The following is a 16,273-nucleotide window of genomic DNA, read 5'->3' as shown; positions in this document are numbered from 1 at the left end:
GTACAGTATTGGTCTCCTTATTTAAGGAAAAATGTAGATGTGTTAGAAGCAGTTCAGAGAAGGTTTAGGGACATAGGAACATAGTGAAGATGATACACTCTCCAATCCCACAATGACCACAGAGACTCAGGCTTCCTCCATTCAACAAGATCATGGCTGATCTAATTGAAACCTCAACTCCACGTCCCCTGCCTACCTCCAATAACCTTTCACCCCCTTGCTTATCAAGAATTTATCTACGTCTGCCTTAAAAAATATTCAAAGAATCTGCTTCTACTGCCTTTTGAGGAAGAGAATTCCAAAAGCTCATGACCTTCTGAGAGAAAAATTTTCTCCTCATCTCTGTCCTTAAATGAGCAACCTCTTATTTTTAAATAGTGACCAACAAGATGAAAAATCCTTTCCACTTTCACCCTGTCAAGATCCCTTAGGATCTTCGGTTTCATTCAAATTGCCTCTTACTCTTCTAAACTCCACCAGGTACAAGCCTAGCCTGTCTGACCTTTCCTCATAAGACAACCCGCCCGTTCCAGGTATTAGTCTTATTCAGTTTTATTCAAGCATATGCAAGGGAGCCACAATCATTCCTAAGAATGAAGACCCAGCTCCCAGGTTGATTACATTTCATTACTTTTGTACTTTTTCTTATCATAATACATTTGACCATATTTGAATACATCCATTCGGTAACCGAACACACTGGTCCCATGCTAATTCTATCCTATTGAGTACATAAACATGTGATTTTGCTAACCAATTACTCTAAAGGATGTATACATAATTATATTATCCAATCAAAATTAAAACACGTACACAAAGACCTTGGTTCTCACAACTCAAGACTGTTTGTGTTTCATCAAAGCCCCCTCTTTGTCCATTGTCATCTTCCCATATCTAAGCTAAAACCATCTGCCCCTTCCCTATCTGAGATAGGAGTACACTTAACCTAATTTATGTCATACTTTTGTCTCCAGTCTGACTTTCAAGGCTGTGCAATGTTCATCTGGTAATCTTCAACTCCTAGTATGTTTAGCAGCCGTGTCTGCCTGGAGATTTATGGGGGTTTTCAGTAAATTCTTACTGTATTCTCTTTTAGCATTTTTAATTTCCCCCTAACAATAGGAACAGGAGAAGGCCATTCAGCCCGTTGAGCCTGCCCCACCATTCAATCCGATCATGGCTGATTAAACACTTCAATGCCTTTTACCCACACTATTCCCAAAACCCTTTACATTATTGTTAATCAGAAATCTATCAATCTCCACCTTGAACAAACTTAATGACTGAGTTTCTACGGCCCTCTGGGGCAGAGAATTCCAAAGATTCACAACACTCTGAGTAAAGTAGTTTCTCCTCATGTCGATCTTAAGTGGCTTCTCCCTTATTTTGAAATTGTGTCCCCTGGTTCTAGACTCCCCAACCAGAGGAAATACCTTACCTGTATCTGCCCTGTCTATTCCTTTAAGTATTTAGTAGGTTTCAATGAGATCACTTCTCATTCTTCGAAACTCTAGAGAATACAGGCCCAGTTTCCCCAATCTTTCTTCATAAGGCAGCCCCACCATCCTGGAAAGAAGTCTGGTGAACCTTTGCTGCAATCCCTCTATGGCAATAATATCCTTTCTGAGGTAAGGGGGCCAAAACTGCACACAGTATTCCAGGTGAGGTTTAACCAAGCTTCTATACAATTGAAGCAAGACTTCACTACTCAAATATTCAAGTCCTCTTGCGTTAAAAGCTGACATTCCAATAGCCTTCCAAATTGCATGCTAACTTTCAGTGACTTATGGACAAGGACACCCAGGTCCCTTTATACATCTACACTTTCTAATCTCTTACAATCTAGGAAATACTCTGTACATTTGTTCCTTCTACCAAAGTGGATAACCTCACATTTTTCCACTTTATATTTCATCTGCCATGTTCTTGCCCATTCACTATGTCAGTCGAAATCCTCCTGTAGCCACTTTACATCTTCCTCACAACACACATTTCTGCCTAGCTTTGTATCATCAGCAAACTTGGAAATATTATATTTGGTCCCCACATCCAAATCATTGATATATATTGTGAACAGCTGGGGCCCAAGTACTGATTCTTGTGGTACCCCATTAGTCACAGCCTGCCAATGCGAGAATGACCCATTTATTCAGATGGTGGGCCTTCCCCTTGGAATTTTTCTTTCTCGTTGGAATGTATAAAAGGGCTGAAGTTATAATTCCAGCAGCCACAATAAAAATGAAAGTCGGAGATTCGCACCTGACTTTCATCTTTGATGCACCTGCAGGGTGTCTGTTATTTTGGAAGGAGAATACAAGAAATCCCTAAGTCACATTCTTTTACACAAAACTGGTGTGAAGCTGGCTAGTTATTCCAATTCCAGTGTTAGATAGAGTTAGTGTTAGAGCGGAATATGATGATTCATCCTATTACTTTCCATAGATAGTAGTAGGAGGAAACAAAATCTCCCTGATGGGAAGAAATTGGCTTACGTAAATACGGTTAAACTGGGCCAAGTTATTTACGGTAGGGCTCAGTAAGAATACAACTTTCATTGTGGATGTTTTAAGGAAAAATAAGGTGCTCTTTGAGCAAGAAGAATCAAATGATAAAAATTAGCCATTATCTCAATATTAAATATCATAAGTCAGCAGATCATACAAATTTGGATGTTTTTTTGAGATCTCCTGTGAAGACTGATTCATTTCTGGCCACTGAGCTGCTTGTGAATTACTTTATAAACACAAGTGACATGCCAGTGTCTGCCAGAGAAATTGATGAAGAACTTCACAAGGATGTAATGCTCAGTAAAGTGTTCAATTATGCCATGAATTGCTGGCCTAAAGTGTGTGAAGATAAGAAACTGCAGGAGTATTTCACATGTAGAAATGAACTGAGTGCAGTTCAACGTTGTCTCCTATGGTGTTTAAGATTAATTTTTCCACCAAGATTTAGAGAGAGATTGTTAGAGGAACTTCTTCAAGAACGCACAGGAATAGTCCCATAGCAAAAAGCTACTTTTGGTATCCAAAGGTAGATAGAGATATTGAAAGTTTAGTAAAAAATAGTGAAGTGTGCCTCAGAATGAGAAATGATCCAACCAAGGTTCCCTTCATTCCATGATCATATACAAGAAAACAATGGTAAGAAGTGCATGTCAATTTCTTTAAGTTGAAGGGAAAGAGTACCTTGTTTTAGACAATAGCTATAGCAAGTGGATAAATGTTGGGTCTATGCACAATACCACAAATGCCAATACTATTATGGTTTTGAAAGGCTTGTCTAAAATTTCTGCATTCCCAGACTTGTTGGTGTCAGGTAATAGTCCACAGTTTACATCAGGAGAGTTTGAAATATTTCTGAGTAAGAATTGAGTAAAACACTCTAACACCACCATATCACCAGCACCAAATGGTGCTGCTGAATGAAATACACAGATTGTGACGAGGTCTTTGCAGAAGTATTTGCTAGGTGACAAGCCAGGCAGTAATTTCCATGCCTCCCTTTGACACAGGCTAGACAGTTTTCTGTTCTCCTACAGAATAACATCATAGTTTAATTTGCTCACCTTACCTGTTAGTGTTTAAATATGTTCCTAGAACAAGGTTTAGTTTGCTTAAGCTTGAAGTCAATGGCAAATAAGAGAAAAGCAAATGGTTTTCCACCCACGGTGGTTGACAGGGCCCTCAACTGTGTCCGGCCCATCTCCCACGCATCCGCTCTCACACCTTCCTCTCCCGCCCAGAAACATGATAGGGTCCCCCTTGTCCTCACTTATCACACCACCAGCCTTGCACTCAAAGGATCATCCTCCGTTATTTCCGCCAACCCCAGCATGATGCCACCACCAAACACATCTTCCCTTCACCCCCCCGCCGGCGGCATTCCGCAGGGATCGTTCCCTCAGGGACACCCTGGTCCACTCCTCCATCACCCCCTACACCTCAACCCCCTCCCGTGGCACCTTCCCATGCAACCGCAGAAGGTGCAACGCCTGCCCCTTTACTTCCCCTCTCCTCATCATCCAAGGTCCCAAACACTCCTTTCAAATGAAGCAGCATTTCACTTGCACTTCCCTCAATTTAGTCTACTGCATTTGTTGCTCCCAACGCGGTTTTCTCTACATTGGAGAGACCAAACACCGACTGGGTGACCGCTTTGCAGAACACCTTCGGTCAGTCCGCAAGCATTACCCAGACCACCCTGTCGCTTGCTATTTCTACACTCCACCCTGCTCTCATGCCCACATGTCTGTCCTTGGCTTGCTGCATTGTTCCAGTGAAGCTCAATGCAAACTGGAGGAACAGCACCTCATCTTCCAACTAGGCACTTTACAGCCTTCCAGGCTGAATATTGAGTTCAACAATTTTAGATCATGAACTCTCTCCCCCATCCCCACTCCCTTTCCAATCCCCCCCTTTTTTTCCCAATAATTTATATAGATTTTTCTTTTCCCTTCTATTTCCATTATTTTTAAATGTATTTCCATCCATTGTTTTATCTCTACATTTTAGCATTTTTTGATTCCTTCACCCCACCTCACACACACTAGGGCTATCTGTACCTTGCTTGTCCTGCTTTCTACCTTTAATTAGCATATTCCTTAGATAATATCACCACCTTCAAACACCTCTTTGTCCTTTTGTCTGTGACATCTTTTGGTTATCTCCACCTATCACTGGCCCTCTATCCAGCTCTACTTGTCCCACCCCCCCACCCCCCCTTAAACCAGCTTATATTTCACCTCTCTTCTATTTTTACTTAGTTCTGTTGAAGGGTCATTCGGACTCAAAACGTTAACTGTGTTCCTCTCCACTGATGCTGCCAGACCTGCTGAGTTTTTCCAGGTATTTTTGTTTTTGAAAAGCAAGACAAAGTGATGATGAGTCATGATACACCAGACATGAAGCTTCGAGTTCTGTGCTGGTCAGAAGGTCCTGGTAAAAAACCACTGAGGTGATAAGGAGAAGGATGTGATTGGAGTTCTTGTAAAGAGTATAGGTGCATTCACATATCTAGTGAAGATTAGAGTGAGACTCAATGTCATGTGGGTCATTGGCTTGAAAGAAAATATCTGACAAAGGAAGTGCAGGGTAAACCTCTTATAATCTAAATTCCTCCTGCAGCCCAAAGTGAAAGGCAGAAAGAAAGTGAAAGTCACAATGAAACTGGAAAATTTTCGGTATCACAGAATCTATCGGTAGAACAAAGTGAGTCACGTTCTTTGATTAAGATAAATCAATCAATGTCACAGTTCCAACTATTAAGTGAAGTTGGTACTCAAAGTGCAGGTTTGACACAGGCGTAGATGTTGAGAGAGCAGGGTCAAGTCAATGAAGATGGAAGGAGATATCCAGATAGAAAGCTATCCAGAGATACCCAGCCAGATAGAATAATTGAAAGTATGTAGGAAGAAGAAAAAGGTTATTTTTATTATTTCTTGTCAAATGACATTTTCGTTAAGCACATTGGTGTTAAGAAAATAATTTTTCTTAGCATGGAAATTACTCTGTGGGCAGAATTTTGCCGTCGGTGAGCAGGGGTCGGGGCCTGCTCGCCAACACGTAAAATGATGCGGGATGATGTCAGGGGGAAACCCCAACATCTTCCACCCCCTTTTAAATTTTCAGGAAGGGAGGGGCACTAGCCAAATCAGCTGTGGGCCCGCTGACCTGTCAATGGCCAATTGAGGCCATTGACACGATCATCGAAACAATTAAAGGACCTGCCCGTCCAACCTTAAGGTTGGCGGGCAGGCCAGGAGCCTTGGCGGGCAATAGAAAAAACATGAAAGCTCATCCACCGGCGGGATGAGGTTTCATGTAGGGATTTAAACAGTTTAATAAAGTTTCAGTGTAATTTATGAACATGTCCCATCTCATGTGACATTGTCACGTGAGGGGGACATGTTAAGGAATTTTCTTTTCTATTTTTAATGTTTTTAAAAGTGTCAGTGATCTCCCTGAGGTAGCACTTAGCCTCAGGGAGATGTGAGCTCTTTCATGTGCATGCATAAAAAAGCGCACTCTCGCTTTTGGGGAATTCCCCCCCCACCCCCGCCCACACAGGGAGCGCATAGCGCTTCCCGCCGGATATCACACTGGGCGGTCCTTAATTGGCCGGCCCATGTAAAATGGCGGTGGGGCCCGCTTCTCCGGTGGGGATCGGCTCCCCGCCCACCAGAGATTGGGTTGGGCCCGCCTGCCCAGCAGGCAGAAAATTCTGCCCTGTGAGTATTGGTCACATATATCTTGGTAGTGATTACAGTAAAAACAAGTATGCAATGCAATCTGTTAAATTTTCAGCTATTGTTGATGTTAGTTTAATCATATTGTATTCTGTGAACTTATGTATGTGCACCATTTTACATTTTAATGTACAAGTTTGTTGAGTGGGGAGGGAGTGTACTATATTTTAAAATTTGAGTATTTTGTCATATTTCCCTCTTTGCTCCCCTCTCTGTTGAGAAGGTGTAAATAAAGGCCAATAATGGCTGCCTGCAGTTGAGCATGTGTTAGTCTTACTCAGTGCAATACAAAATAGTTACACCCACTGAACTGCATCATCAGGGCAGAAGTTTGTTCTGTGGACTTTTGCCATTTTATGCTTGTTAGATTTTCTGGTCCATCCCTGAAGAAACTTTCATGGGTGTATTTAAATCCATGGCAAAAAATGATAAATTGGAGCTGGAGTAGGCTACACAACCCTCGAGTTATTTTAAGGGGAAGGGTTTAAAAGGGCATTGTCAATACACAATATGGTCTGAAATAGTTTTGTTTGCTGCTGTAACAAATGATTCAGTGATAAAGGAAATCTGTGGTAGAATTTGGCTGCAACCTTCTGGGCCTCCCCATTACATAACCTATCCAATTTATGATTCCATTGATATCCAGGTCCATTTCACATCTGCTGTCTCTACTGGACTCTGCTTCAGAATGTTTACAGAGCAGATTCAGGGAATATAATAAGATGAAAGTTCCAATTTTCTAGACTGCCAAAGACAGAGGAGAGGCAGCAGAGTCTAGGGCATGCAGAGTGACAGAATGAGCATTCTGGGAGAGGATATTACTGGCTTAGACAAAAGGGAATAAGAAATAGGAGCTGAGGTAGGCCATTTGGCACCGAATCCTGCTCCACCATTCAATAAGATCATGACTGATCTGATTGTGGCCTTATCTCTACTTTCCTGAACCCCATAACCCTTGATCCCTTTGTACATCAAAAATCTGTCTAACTCAGCCTTGAATATATTGAATGACCCAGCTTCCACTGCTGTATGGTGTAATGATTAATGGCCCTCTGAGAAACGAAATTCATCCTCATCCCTGTCTTAAAAGGAAGACCCTTTATTTTGAAACCATGCCCCCTGGTTCTCCCCCACAAGGGGAAACATCCTCTCAGCATCTACACCCTTAGAATCTCACATGTTTCAATAAGATCACCTCTCATTCTTTTAAACTCCAACAAGTATAGGCCCAAACTGCTCAACCTTTCCTCATAAGACATCCCCTTCATCCTTGGAATCAGCCTAGGCTTTGTCAGAAGTTAAGGGGCTTTGCTGTAGATAATCCTGGATTACCCAAGGTAAACTACAGAGTTAAGCATCAAAACCCTTCCCACGTATGGATTGTGGAATCCTCCACACTAGGAGTCATGTGTTGGGAGCTCCAAAGCGCACAGCGCTGTGCCATGAGCAATCCATCACTGAAATATTGCAATAGAAATAGGCCATTCAGTCCCTCAAATTAATTTACCTGCCTTTGCTCCATATCCTTTGATAACAAAATCTATTGACCTCTGCCATGAAATCTCCAATTGCAGTAGCATCCACAGCCTTTTGAGGGAATGATGTCCATATTTCCACTACACCATTGTGTGAAGAAGCATCTTCCTGACATCATTCCTCCTTTGAAGATAACATCCCCCTGTTCTTGATTTCCCCATCAGAGAATTTATATTCAGGAAACATCCTTCTTTAAAAAGCCAAGAAACTGAATTTTACCTCCTTGTTGTCTTCAACAGGCACCTGGTCATATAAAGAGTCAAAGATAATCTGCAATGGTGTAGTAAATTGTTAATTCCACCTACAACAATTAAACTTCTAAAAGGATGAAGTAATCCCAGATACACCTGCTTTTAATAGGCAAATATTAAGCATTAAAACAGAGACCAGCTAAAAAAATACCCAATGTAAAGGTGGCACTAATTTGCTTGCAAATGATTACAATCAGGAGATTATAAAGGATGATCTATTTGAGGCCTCCATATAAATGCCCTGAATTTAATGACACCAAGTTCACTTTTCACAGGTCAGGTAGTTGGGTTTACTTGCCAGATTCAGCTGGGTATACCCATTGACAGTATGGATCTGTTTTCAGAGCTGACCATTACAGTAGTAGCCCTTGTACACAAAGTGCTTTTAGATATTTCTGAAGGATGGGATAAAGAGCTATACTACTACAATAATTTTTATTTTCATAACACCTTTAACATAGTCAAAACAAAGGACTTCACAGGAGCGGTTTTATACATAATTTTACATTAAACCACATAAGGTGCTATTCAGACAGATGGCTTAAAGTTTTGTCAAAGAGGTAGGTTTTGAGGAGGTTATAAGAGGAGAGAGAAGTGGTGCGATTTTGAGAGGGAGTTTCAAAGCTTAGGGCCTATTGGCAACCAAAGGCATAGCCACCAATGGTGGAACAATTAGCGTTGGGGATGTGCAGTTTGGACCTTCACCTAGGTTTCTCAATGAAAAAGGGAAGGAATCGCTGCTGAGAGGAGCTCTCAAATGCTACAAAAATATGTATTTTCAAAAACAGCCAGGGGAAAGAAGAATGTCAGCAGTATAAGGATGCTTCAGGAAGAATGAACCATTCTGACCCCCGGAGTGCTGGGTAAGATCAATTATACTCATACATTTCACACGCTATCTCACAAATTGGCAACAAGCTGCTTCTACTCTGTACATCCTAATATCTACATGTCAAATCATCACCAGCTTAATCCTTTTACTAATATACAAGTGCCCTGAAATTACACTGTGGGATACTGTTTTATGAACTCTTAATGTATTCATTCGGAATTCCTCTCCCTGCTATTTCAGTGGAGGCATTAACCTGCTTAAAATAGATGAGTTAACAGCACTGATAAATTAATGGAGAAAGGAGTTTCAGATGATCACATTTAAGCACTCACGATAGTTCCTGAGCAGTGTAATTTTGAGGCTAAAGACTATTATAAATAAATTATTATAATTACAGGGAATCTGTGCAATAAACATGGACATTAGAAGAGAAAACCTTCGGGCTATGAAAATAGTTCTACTGAGAATTAAATAGAAAACATTGAAGATTTAAGTTTTAAATTAAGTTTTAAAACCATGTTTAAGACTAAAGAAATGCTTAAAAACAACAAAAAAGAACTTAACAGATTTAAATTGCAGGAAGTCAGACTTAGAAACCCTTTTAATCATTTCAGATGCTTGGTGTTTGCTCACAGGTTTGTTTATCAAGTTCAAGGAAAGCAATATTTATTCCATATTGCACACAATTTGTTGAGGAGTCTGTATGTGAGGAAATTCTTATTGAATTCAGCTGACAATTATTTAAATCCTCTGGGCCTTGGCTACTGTTTCAGGGGTTATTACGTAGGTGCACTGTTTTAAATGATTTGAGTAGGCTGGAACCTTCAGAGAAAGATGGGTTAGACCTACAAGATGCCTCAACAGTCACGAGACTTATTAAATCATGTCACAACTCCAAATTATAGGTGAGATTTAACAGGGGCTGTGTTCAGATGCATGAATCTCCTGAGTGCATTGAGTATTGGGCAAATGTTTTTTTGCAGATGGATATTCTAACCTTCTACCTTCAATATTTGCTGTACCCTGGAGATGCATTGCATCTGATCACACACACCTGAAGTGCTGCATACGGTTTTGGTCTCCTTACATTAGAGAAGGCGCAACAAAGGTTCACTGGATTGATTCCTGGGGTGAGATGGTTGTCCTATGAGAAGAGGCTGATATGGGTCCATATTCTCTGGGAGCTTAGAAGAATCAGCATTGAAACATTGGAAGCAGTTCAGAATAAGTTTACCAAACTAATACCTGGAATGGGCAGGTTGTCTTATGATGAAAGGTTGGACAGATTAGGTTTGTATCCACTGGAGTTTATAAGAATAGGAGGTGACTTGACTGAAACATATACGATCCTGAGGGGACTTGACAGGGTGAATGTGGAGAGGATGTTTCCTCTTGTGGGAGAATCTAGAACTAGGGGTCACTGTTTAAAAATAAGTGGTCGCCCATTTAAAATAGAGATGAGCCAAATTTTTTTCTCTCAGAGGTTCGTGAGTCTTTGGAACTCTCTTCCTGAAAAAGTGGTGGAAACAGAGTCTTTGAATATTTTTAAGGCAGAGGAGGATAGATTCTTGGCAAGCAAGGGGGTGATAGGTTATCAGCAGTAGGCGGGATGCAGATTTGAGGTTACTATCAGATCAGCCATGATCTTGTTAAATGGCGGAGTAGGCTCGAGGGGCCGAATGGCCTACTCCTGCTCCTTGTTCGTATGCTCATATATAAAATTCCCACAGGGTTTGGCAGAGTAGATGTTGGAGAGTCTAGAACCAGAAGGCATAGACTCAGGATAAGGGGTCAGCTATTTAGGATTGAATTAAGGGGAAATTTCTTCATTCAGGGTTGTGAATTTTTAGAATTCTCTAACACACTCCACTTTGGATGCTCAGTCGTTGACTATACTTAAGACTAAGAGTGATAGATTCTTGGGCATTAAAGGAATCAAGGAATATGGTGATAGGGCGCAAAGGTAGAGTTGATGGTAAAGATCAGCCATGATATTATTGAATGGCTGAGGGGATGAGTGGGGTCATATGGCCTACTCCTACTCACATTTCCTATGTTCTCATTGAACGCTTGCTTGCATTTGAGATGTGATTACCAAGTTAAGCTTATTATTCAGAGTTGCTCTCCATCACAAAGACATTGGGCTGGATTTTGATGTGCAGGGCTAGAGTTGGAAGTGGGACCAGGGTTACAGTGTTCAATATTGTGTAATAAACTTGGGAATGTGGGTCCTTAACACTGCCACCTCAGATTTCTCATCCAATCAGTGGGCATGATGTGCAGACAATCTCAACTCCAATATTTAAAAGGACACTCCAGACATGCATGTTACAGGAGCTGCAATTAGAGAACTGGAAGTCTAGCACAGGAGTCAAGATGGACAAAGGCTGCTCCCTGCCCCTGAATGTCCTGCTGAGAATTGTGAGGAGCTGAAAGGAGATACCCTTCCTTAGCTGTGGGAGGAAGAAACTTGCTGCTGAGACAATGAAGGTGTGGTTGGAGGCGCCAAAATGGTCAACATCAGTAATGTGATGCCACACTCCTGAATTCAATGTACATTGCTGTTTAACGACCTAAGAAAGCAGGAAAGGTGATGACAGTATGGCATTCACCTACACCCTGACATGTGTTTCATGCTAACACCCACACTCTGCCTTCTCAAGCCTATTTCTTTACACACTCCTCATAAATATTTACCTTGCAGATCCATCTGTATATTCACTTCCTCACAGCTCCATCCATCCATCTACCACTGCCACTCACCTTCATCCTGTGAAGGACTAAGACCTCACCCTGTATATTTTTTTATATAAGATATATAGAGATATACTCATTGCTAGCTGAAACTGAACATAGACCTAAAATAGCTGAAACTATGTCTGTCCCTTGAACGAAAGAGGCTACCTGGCAGTATCAAAAAAACTCATTATTATCCCTGAAGAGTCACCAATGATACATTACGGGCTGCATAATCCAAATTCATAGAAGGCTATACAAAGGCCATCTGCATTTCATAGCCCAGGTTAGCCAACAGAAGTCTGCTCTTCTGCTAAGACAAAGGGCCCCGCAACCTTCCTTTCAATTCTTAATGTTTGAGGCATTTAACACCTTGGGGACGCATATGAGGGATACATGCCATTTGTCAAAAGACAGTGTGATGAGATGGAAGTCGTGTAACCTGGATCCCTGAACTGCAGTTTCAGTCTGCCATTTAACTATCAGCATCACAGACAAGGAGCTCTGGCCCAAGTTGGTCACCTGGCCCCCGTCTACACTGCATCTGCTGGAAATTCTGTACCATCACCAAAAGAGCTAAATTCCCGAGGTGAGGTGAGAGTGACTGCCCTTGACATCAAGGCCACATTTGACCCAGTGCAGCATCAAGGAGCCCTAGCAAAACTGGAGTCAATAGGAATCAGGGAGAGAACTCTCCACTGGTTGGAGTCATACCTAGCACAACGGAAAATGGTTGTGGTTGTTGGAGGTCAGTCATCTCAGTTCCAGGACATCATTGCAGGAGTTCCTCAACGTAGAGTCCTCAGCCCAACCATCTTCAGCTGCTTCATCAATGACCTTCACTCCATCATAAGGTTAGAATTGGGGATGTTCGCTGATGATTGCACAATGTTCAACACCATTCGTGACTCCTCAGATACAGAAGCAGTCCATGTCCAAATGCAGCAAGACCAGGACAATAGCCAGGTTTGTGCTGGCAAGTGGCAAGTAACATTCGCACCACACAAATGCCAGGCAATGACCATCTCCAACAAGAGAGAATCTAACCATCGCCCCTTGACGTTCAATGGCATTTCTATCACTGAATCCCACATTATCAACATCCTGGGGGTTACCATTGACCAGAAACTGAGCTGGACCAGCCACATAAATACTGTGGTTACAAGAGCAGATCAGAGGCTAGTATTCGTGTGAGGAGTAACTCACCTCCTGACTTCCCAAAGCTTGTCCACTATCTACAAGTCACAAGTCAGGAGTGTGATGGAATACTCCCCACTTGCCTGGATGAGCGGAACTCTCACAACACTCAAGAAGCTTGACACCATCCAGGACAAAGCAGCCCGCTTGATTAGCATCACATCCACAAACATTTACTCCATCAATGCAAGCTGGGGCCCCCAAGGCCTCGGCTCTCCAAAGGACACATGCCAATGGCATTAGAGGCAACAGAGCGAACCACATTGCACAGGCTGTCTCCATCCCTGCTACGGGTGTCAGGGCAGCAACTAGAAGTCTAAGGCATTCAAAAGTTGAAGAATACTGATCACAGTTGGTTGCATGGATGAACACACTTTGTCACTTTACAATCTGGAAACCTGCACCCTCACCCCCTAGCCCCACACTAGCAGCTCAGCTGCACACAGCTGGCCCACAAGTTATTCTGGAGGGAGAAGTGTGTGTGTGTGTGTGTGTGGCAGGACCTTTCGGAGCTGCGTGCAAGCACTCTCCCATGCACGTGGAACCTTCCTGCATCATGCTCATCTCAATGTCCTGAGCATTTTCGGTGCTGCCTGCTGGGGTTCGCTGTCAGTTTACCATCTGAGTTCATCTGCATCTCTGCCAACCCACTGATCACACTCCCATGCATCGCCTGATTTCGCCCACCACGAATCTTGTTTCACTTTTGATTTAGCTATGGTGGTAGTAATACAATTTTCCTTTGGATTCCCCACCCTTTCCCCTCCCCCAGTCATGCATTTCCTGTCCTCTGTCACTGTCAATCCCCCGGTACTTCCACTTCCCTTCCATGACCTACCAGCCACAACCCTTTACTTTCGGGGATGGCCAGGTGAATATGCAAGTTCCCTTCCTTCCCAAAAATCCCACCCCCATCAAAATTAACCTCCTCCTGCCCAGCCCCCCAGGTCCATGTCTGCCTCAGAGCCCCCACCAACCACCCTCGCTGGCCCTTCTACCGATAGGTCGAACCCTCACCCTCCCACCCCACCGTCTCACTCTGCCCTCGGTCATTCTCACCATTCCCTCGTACTACGCCCACCCTCAGTTCGCTCCCCAGGAGGCAGTCATAGACTCAACAGATCCCTCCCTCTCTTGGACATCCCCCAATCTGGACTCCTTCACCCCTTGGATGCCATTTCCCCCTTGGAACTCCTTCTCCTCCGGAACCTCTTCACCCTTGGAACTCCTCCCCCCGCCGGAAATTCTTCCCCAGCCCCGTACTCCGGACTCTCTCCTCCCACTTAGTCCTTCATCCCCTGGCTGTCGGCCCACCCTTAGTCCTTCCCCGTTCCAGACTCTTTCAGGCACCCTTACTTTTTCCACCACCCTTAATCTTTCCCAGCTCCTTCCTCCACCTTTACTTCTTCCTCGAGCCTTAAGCCTTCCCCCTTCCCGACTTCTTCAGACGTCCACACTTCTTCCACCACTTTTAATCCTTCCCCCTTGATGACTCCTTCCTCCAGCCTTACTCTTTCCCCTTCTCAAACCCTTCTTCCACCTGGTTTCTTCCTCCACCCTTACTCCCTCTTCCCCATGGACTGCTTCCTCTGCCTGGGATCCTTCCTCTCTTCTCACTCCTTCCTCCCCCAGACTTATGCCTCCCCCTGGTCTCCTTCCCCTTTCCGCACTCCTCCCCACGACCCCCCCAGCATCTTCCTCCCCTGGACTCCTTCCCTTACATCTCCCAAGCCCCCTTACACCTACCTCTCCAGTTGCTGCCTTCTCCCCGTTATCCCCTCCTCCCCCAGTAGTCCCTCCCCACTCCCAACCTCCCTCCAATATCTTCATTCCATCCCAACCTTGCCCCCCAGCACCTTCATTCCACCCTCCCAAACTCCCCCACCTCCCACCATGCCTCTTCCTCTCAGAGTTGACACTACACCTTCCTCTCCCAGCCCCTGGTACAACTTCCTCTCCCAAACACAGCTGGACCTTCCAGTGCACCCCGTCGACCGTCATCCATTGTAATCAAAACTTCAATAGCGACTTTCCACCTTCCTTTAGCTGCTTCGTGACAGAGCCATGCCCACGAGAATCCACCCAGCATGCCATGGATGTTCCTCCAGGGTCCCATTGCTGTCGGACTCCAGCAGGAATTCTGCTGGGGGAGAGTGAACAGCCAGATCATGGTCCACATTGGTATTAATGCCTTAGGTAGGAAGGGGGATGTGGTCCTGCAATCAGAATTTAGGGAACTAGATAGAAAATTAGCAAGCTGGACCCCAAATGTAGTAACCTCCAGATTACTCCCGGTGCCACGTGCCAGTGAGTGCAGAAATAGGAGGATAAGGTGTGGCTGGAAAGATGGTGCATGAGGGTGGCTTTAGATTCCTGGGACACTGGGACTGGCTCTCGGGGAGATGGCACCCATACAAGCCAGACAGGTTGCACCTGAACAAAGCTGGGACTTAGTTCCTTGTGGGCAGTTTTGCTAGTGCAGTTGGGAGGGCTTTAAACTCATTCGGCAGGGGTGTGGGAACCAAGAGAAAATATTAGAGAGGAAAACCAGGGTGCATAAAATACTGGGAGGGACAGATAGCATTAGCTAGAGAATAGTAAGTTAATAGGTGAAGCCGGGGTGAGGGAGAAAGTAACAAAATCTAAATCAGGGTTACTATGCATGTATGTGAATGCATGGAGTATAGTAAATAAGATTGGGGAGTTACAGGCGCAGATTGCCATGTGGAAATATGATTTTGTGGTGATAATAAACACTTGACTCAAGGAAAGGTGGAACTGAGCGTTAAATATTCCCAGGTACAAGGTGTTCAGAAAAGATAGGAAAGGAAGGAAAGGAGGGGTGGCCGTATTGGTTAAGGAGAGTATTGCAGTGCTGGAGAAAGAGGATGTCCCAGAGGGTTCAAGAACAGAATCAATTTGGTTGGAGCTAAGAAACAAAAAGGGTGAAATTACATTGCTCCGTGTAATCTATAGACCACAAATTGTGAGAAGGACATAGAAGAACAAATCTACAGGGAGATTGCAGAGAGATGTAAGCATTATAGAGTAATTTTAATGGGGGACTTTAATTACCTGAATGCAGACTGGGACAATGGTAGTGTGAAGGGTGGAGAGGAGAAGTTCCTAGATTGTGTTCAGGAAAATTTTCTACAGTGGTATGTGTCCAACATCACAAGTAAAGACTTACTGTTGGACCTGGTTCTTGGAAATGAGGTGGGCCAAGCAGATCAAGTGTCAGTGGGGGAGCATTTAGGAGACAGTGATCATTTTAGATGATAGAAAAGGACAATAGATAATCCAGAGTAAGAAAAATTAACTGGGCAAGAGCCAACTTTGGGGCAAGAATGGAGCTGGGTCAGATAGACTGGAAGGAAATGTTGGTCGGAAAAACTGTAGCTGAGCAATGGGCTACCTTCAAAAAAGAATTGGTTCACACACAGCCAAGGTATATTCCATCGAAAGGGAAAGGTA

This window comes from Carcharodon carcharias, chromosome 11, assembly GCF_017639515.1.
Source record: "Carcharodon carcharias isolate sCarCar2 chromosome 11, sCarCar2.pri, whole genome shotgun sequence".
Lineage (NCBI taxonomy): Eukaryota > Metazoa > Chordata > Chondrichthyes > Lamniformes > Lamnidae > Carcharodon > Carcharodon carcharias.
Note: the sequence above shows the minus strand (reverse complement) of the source record.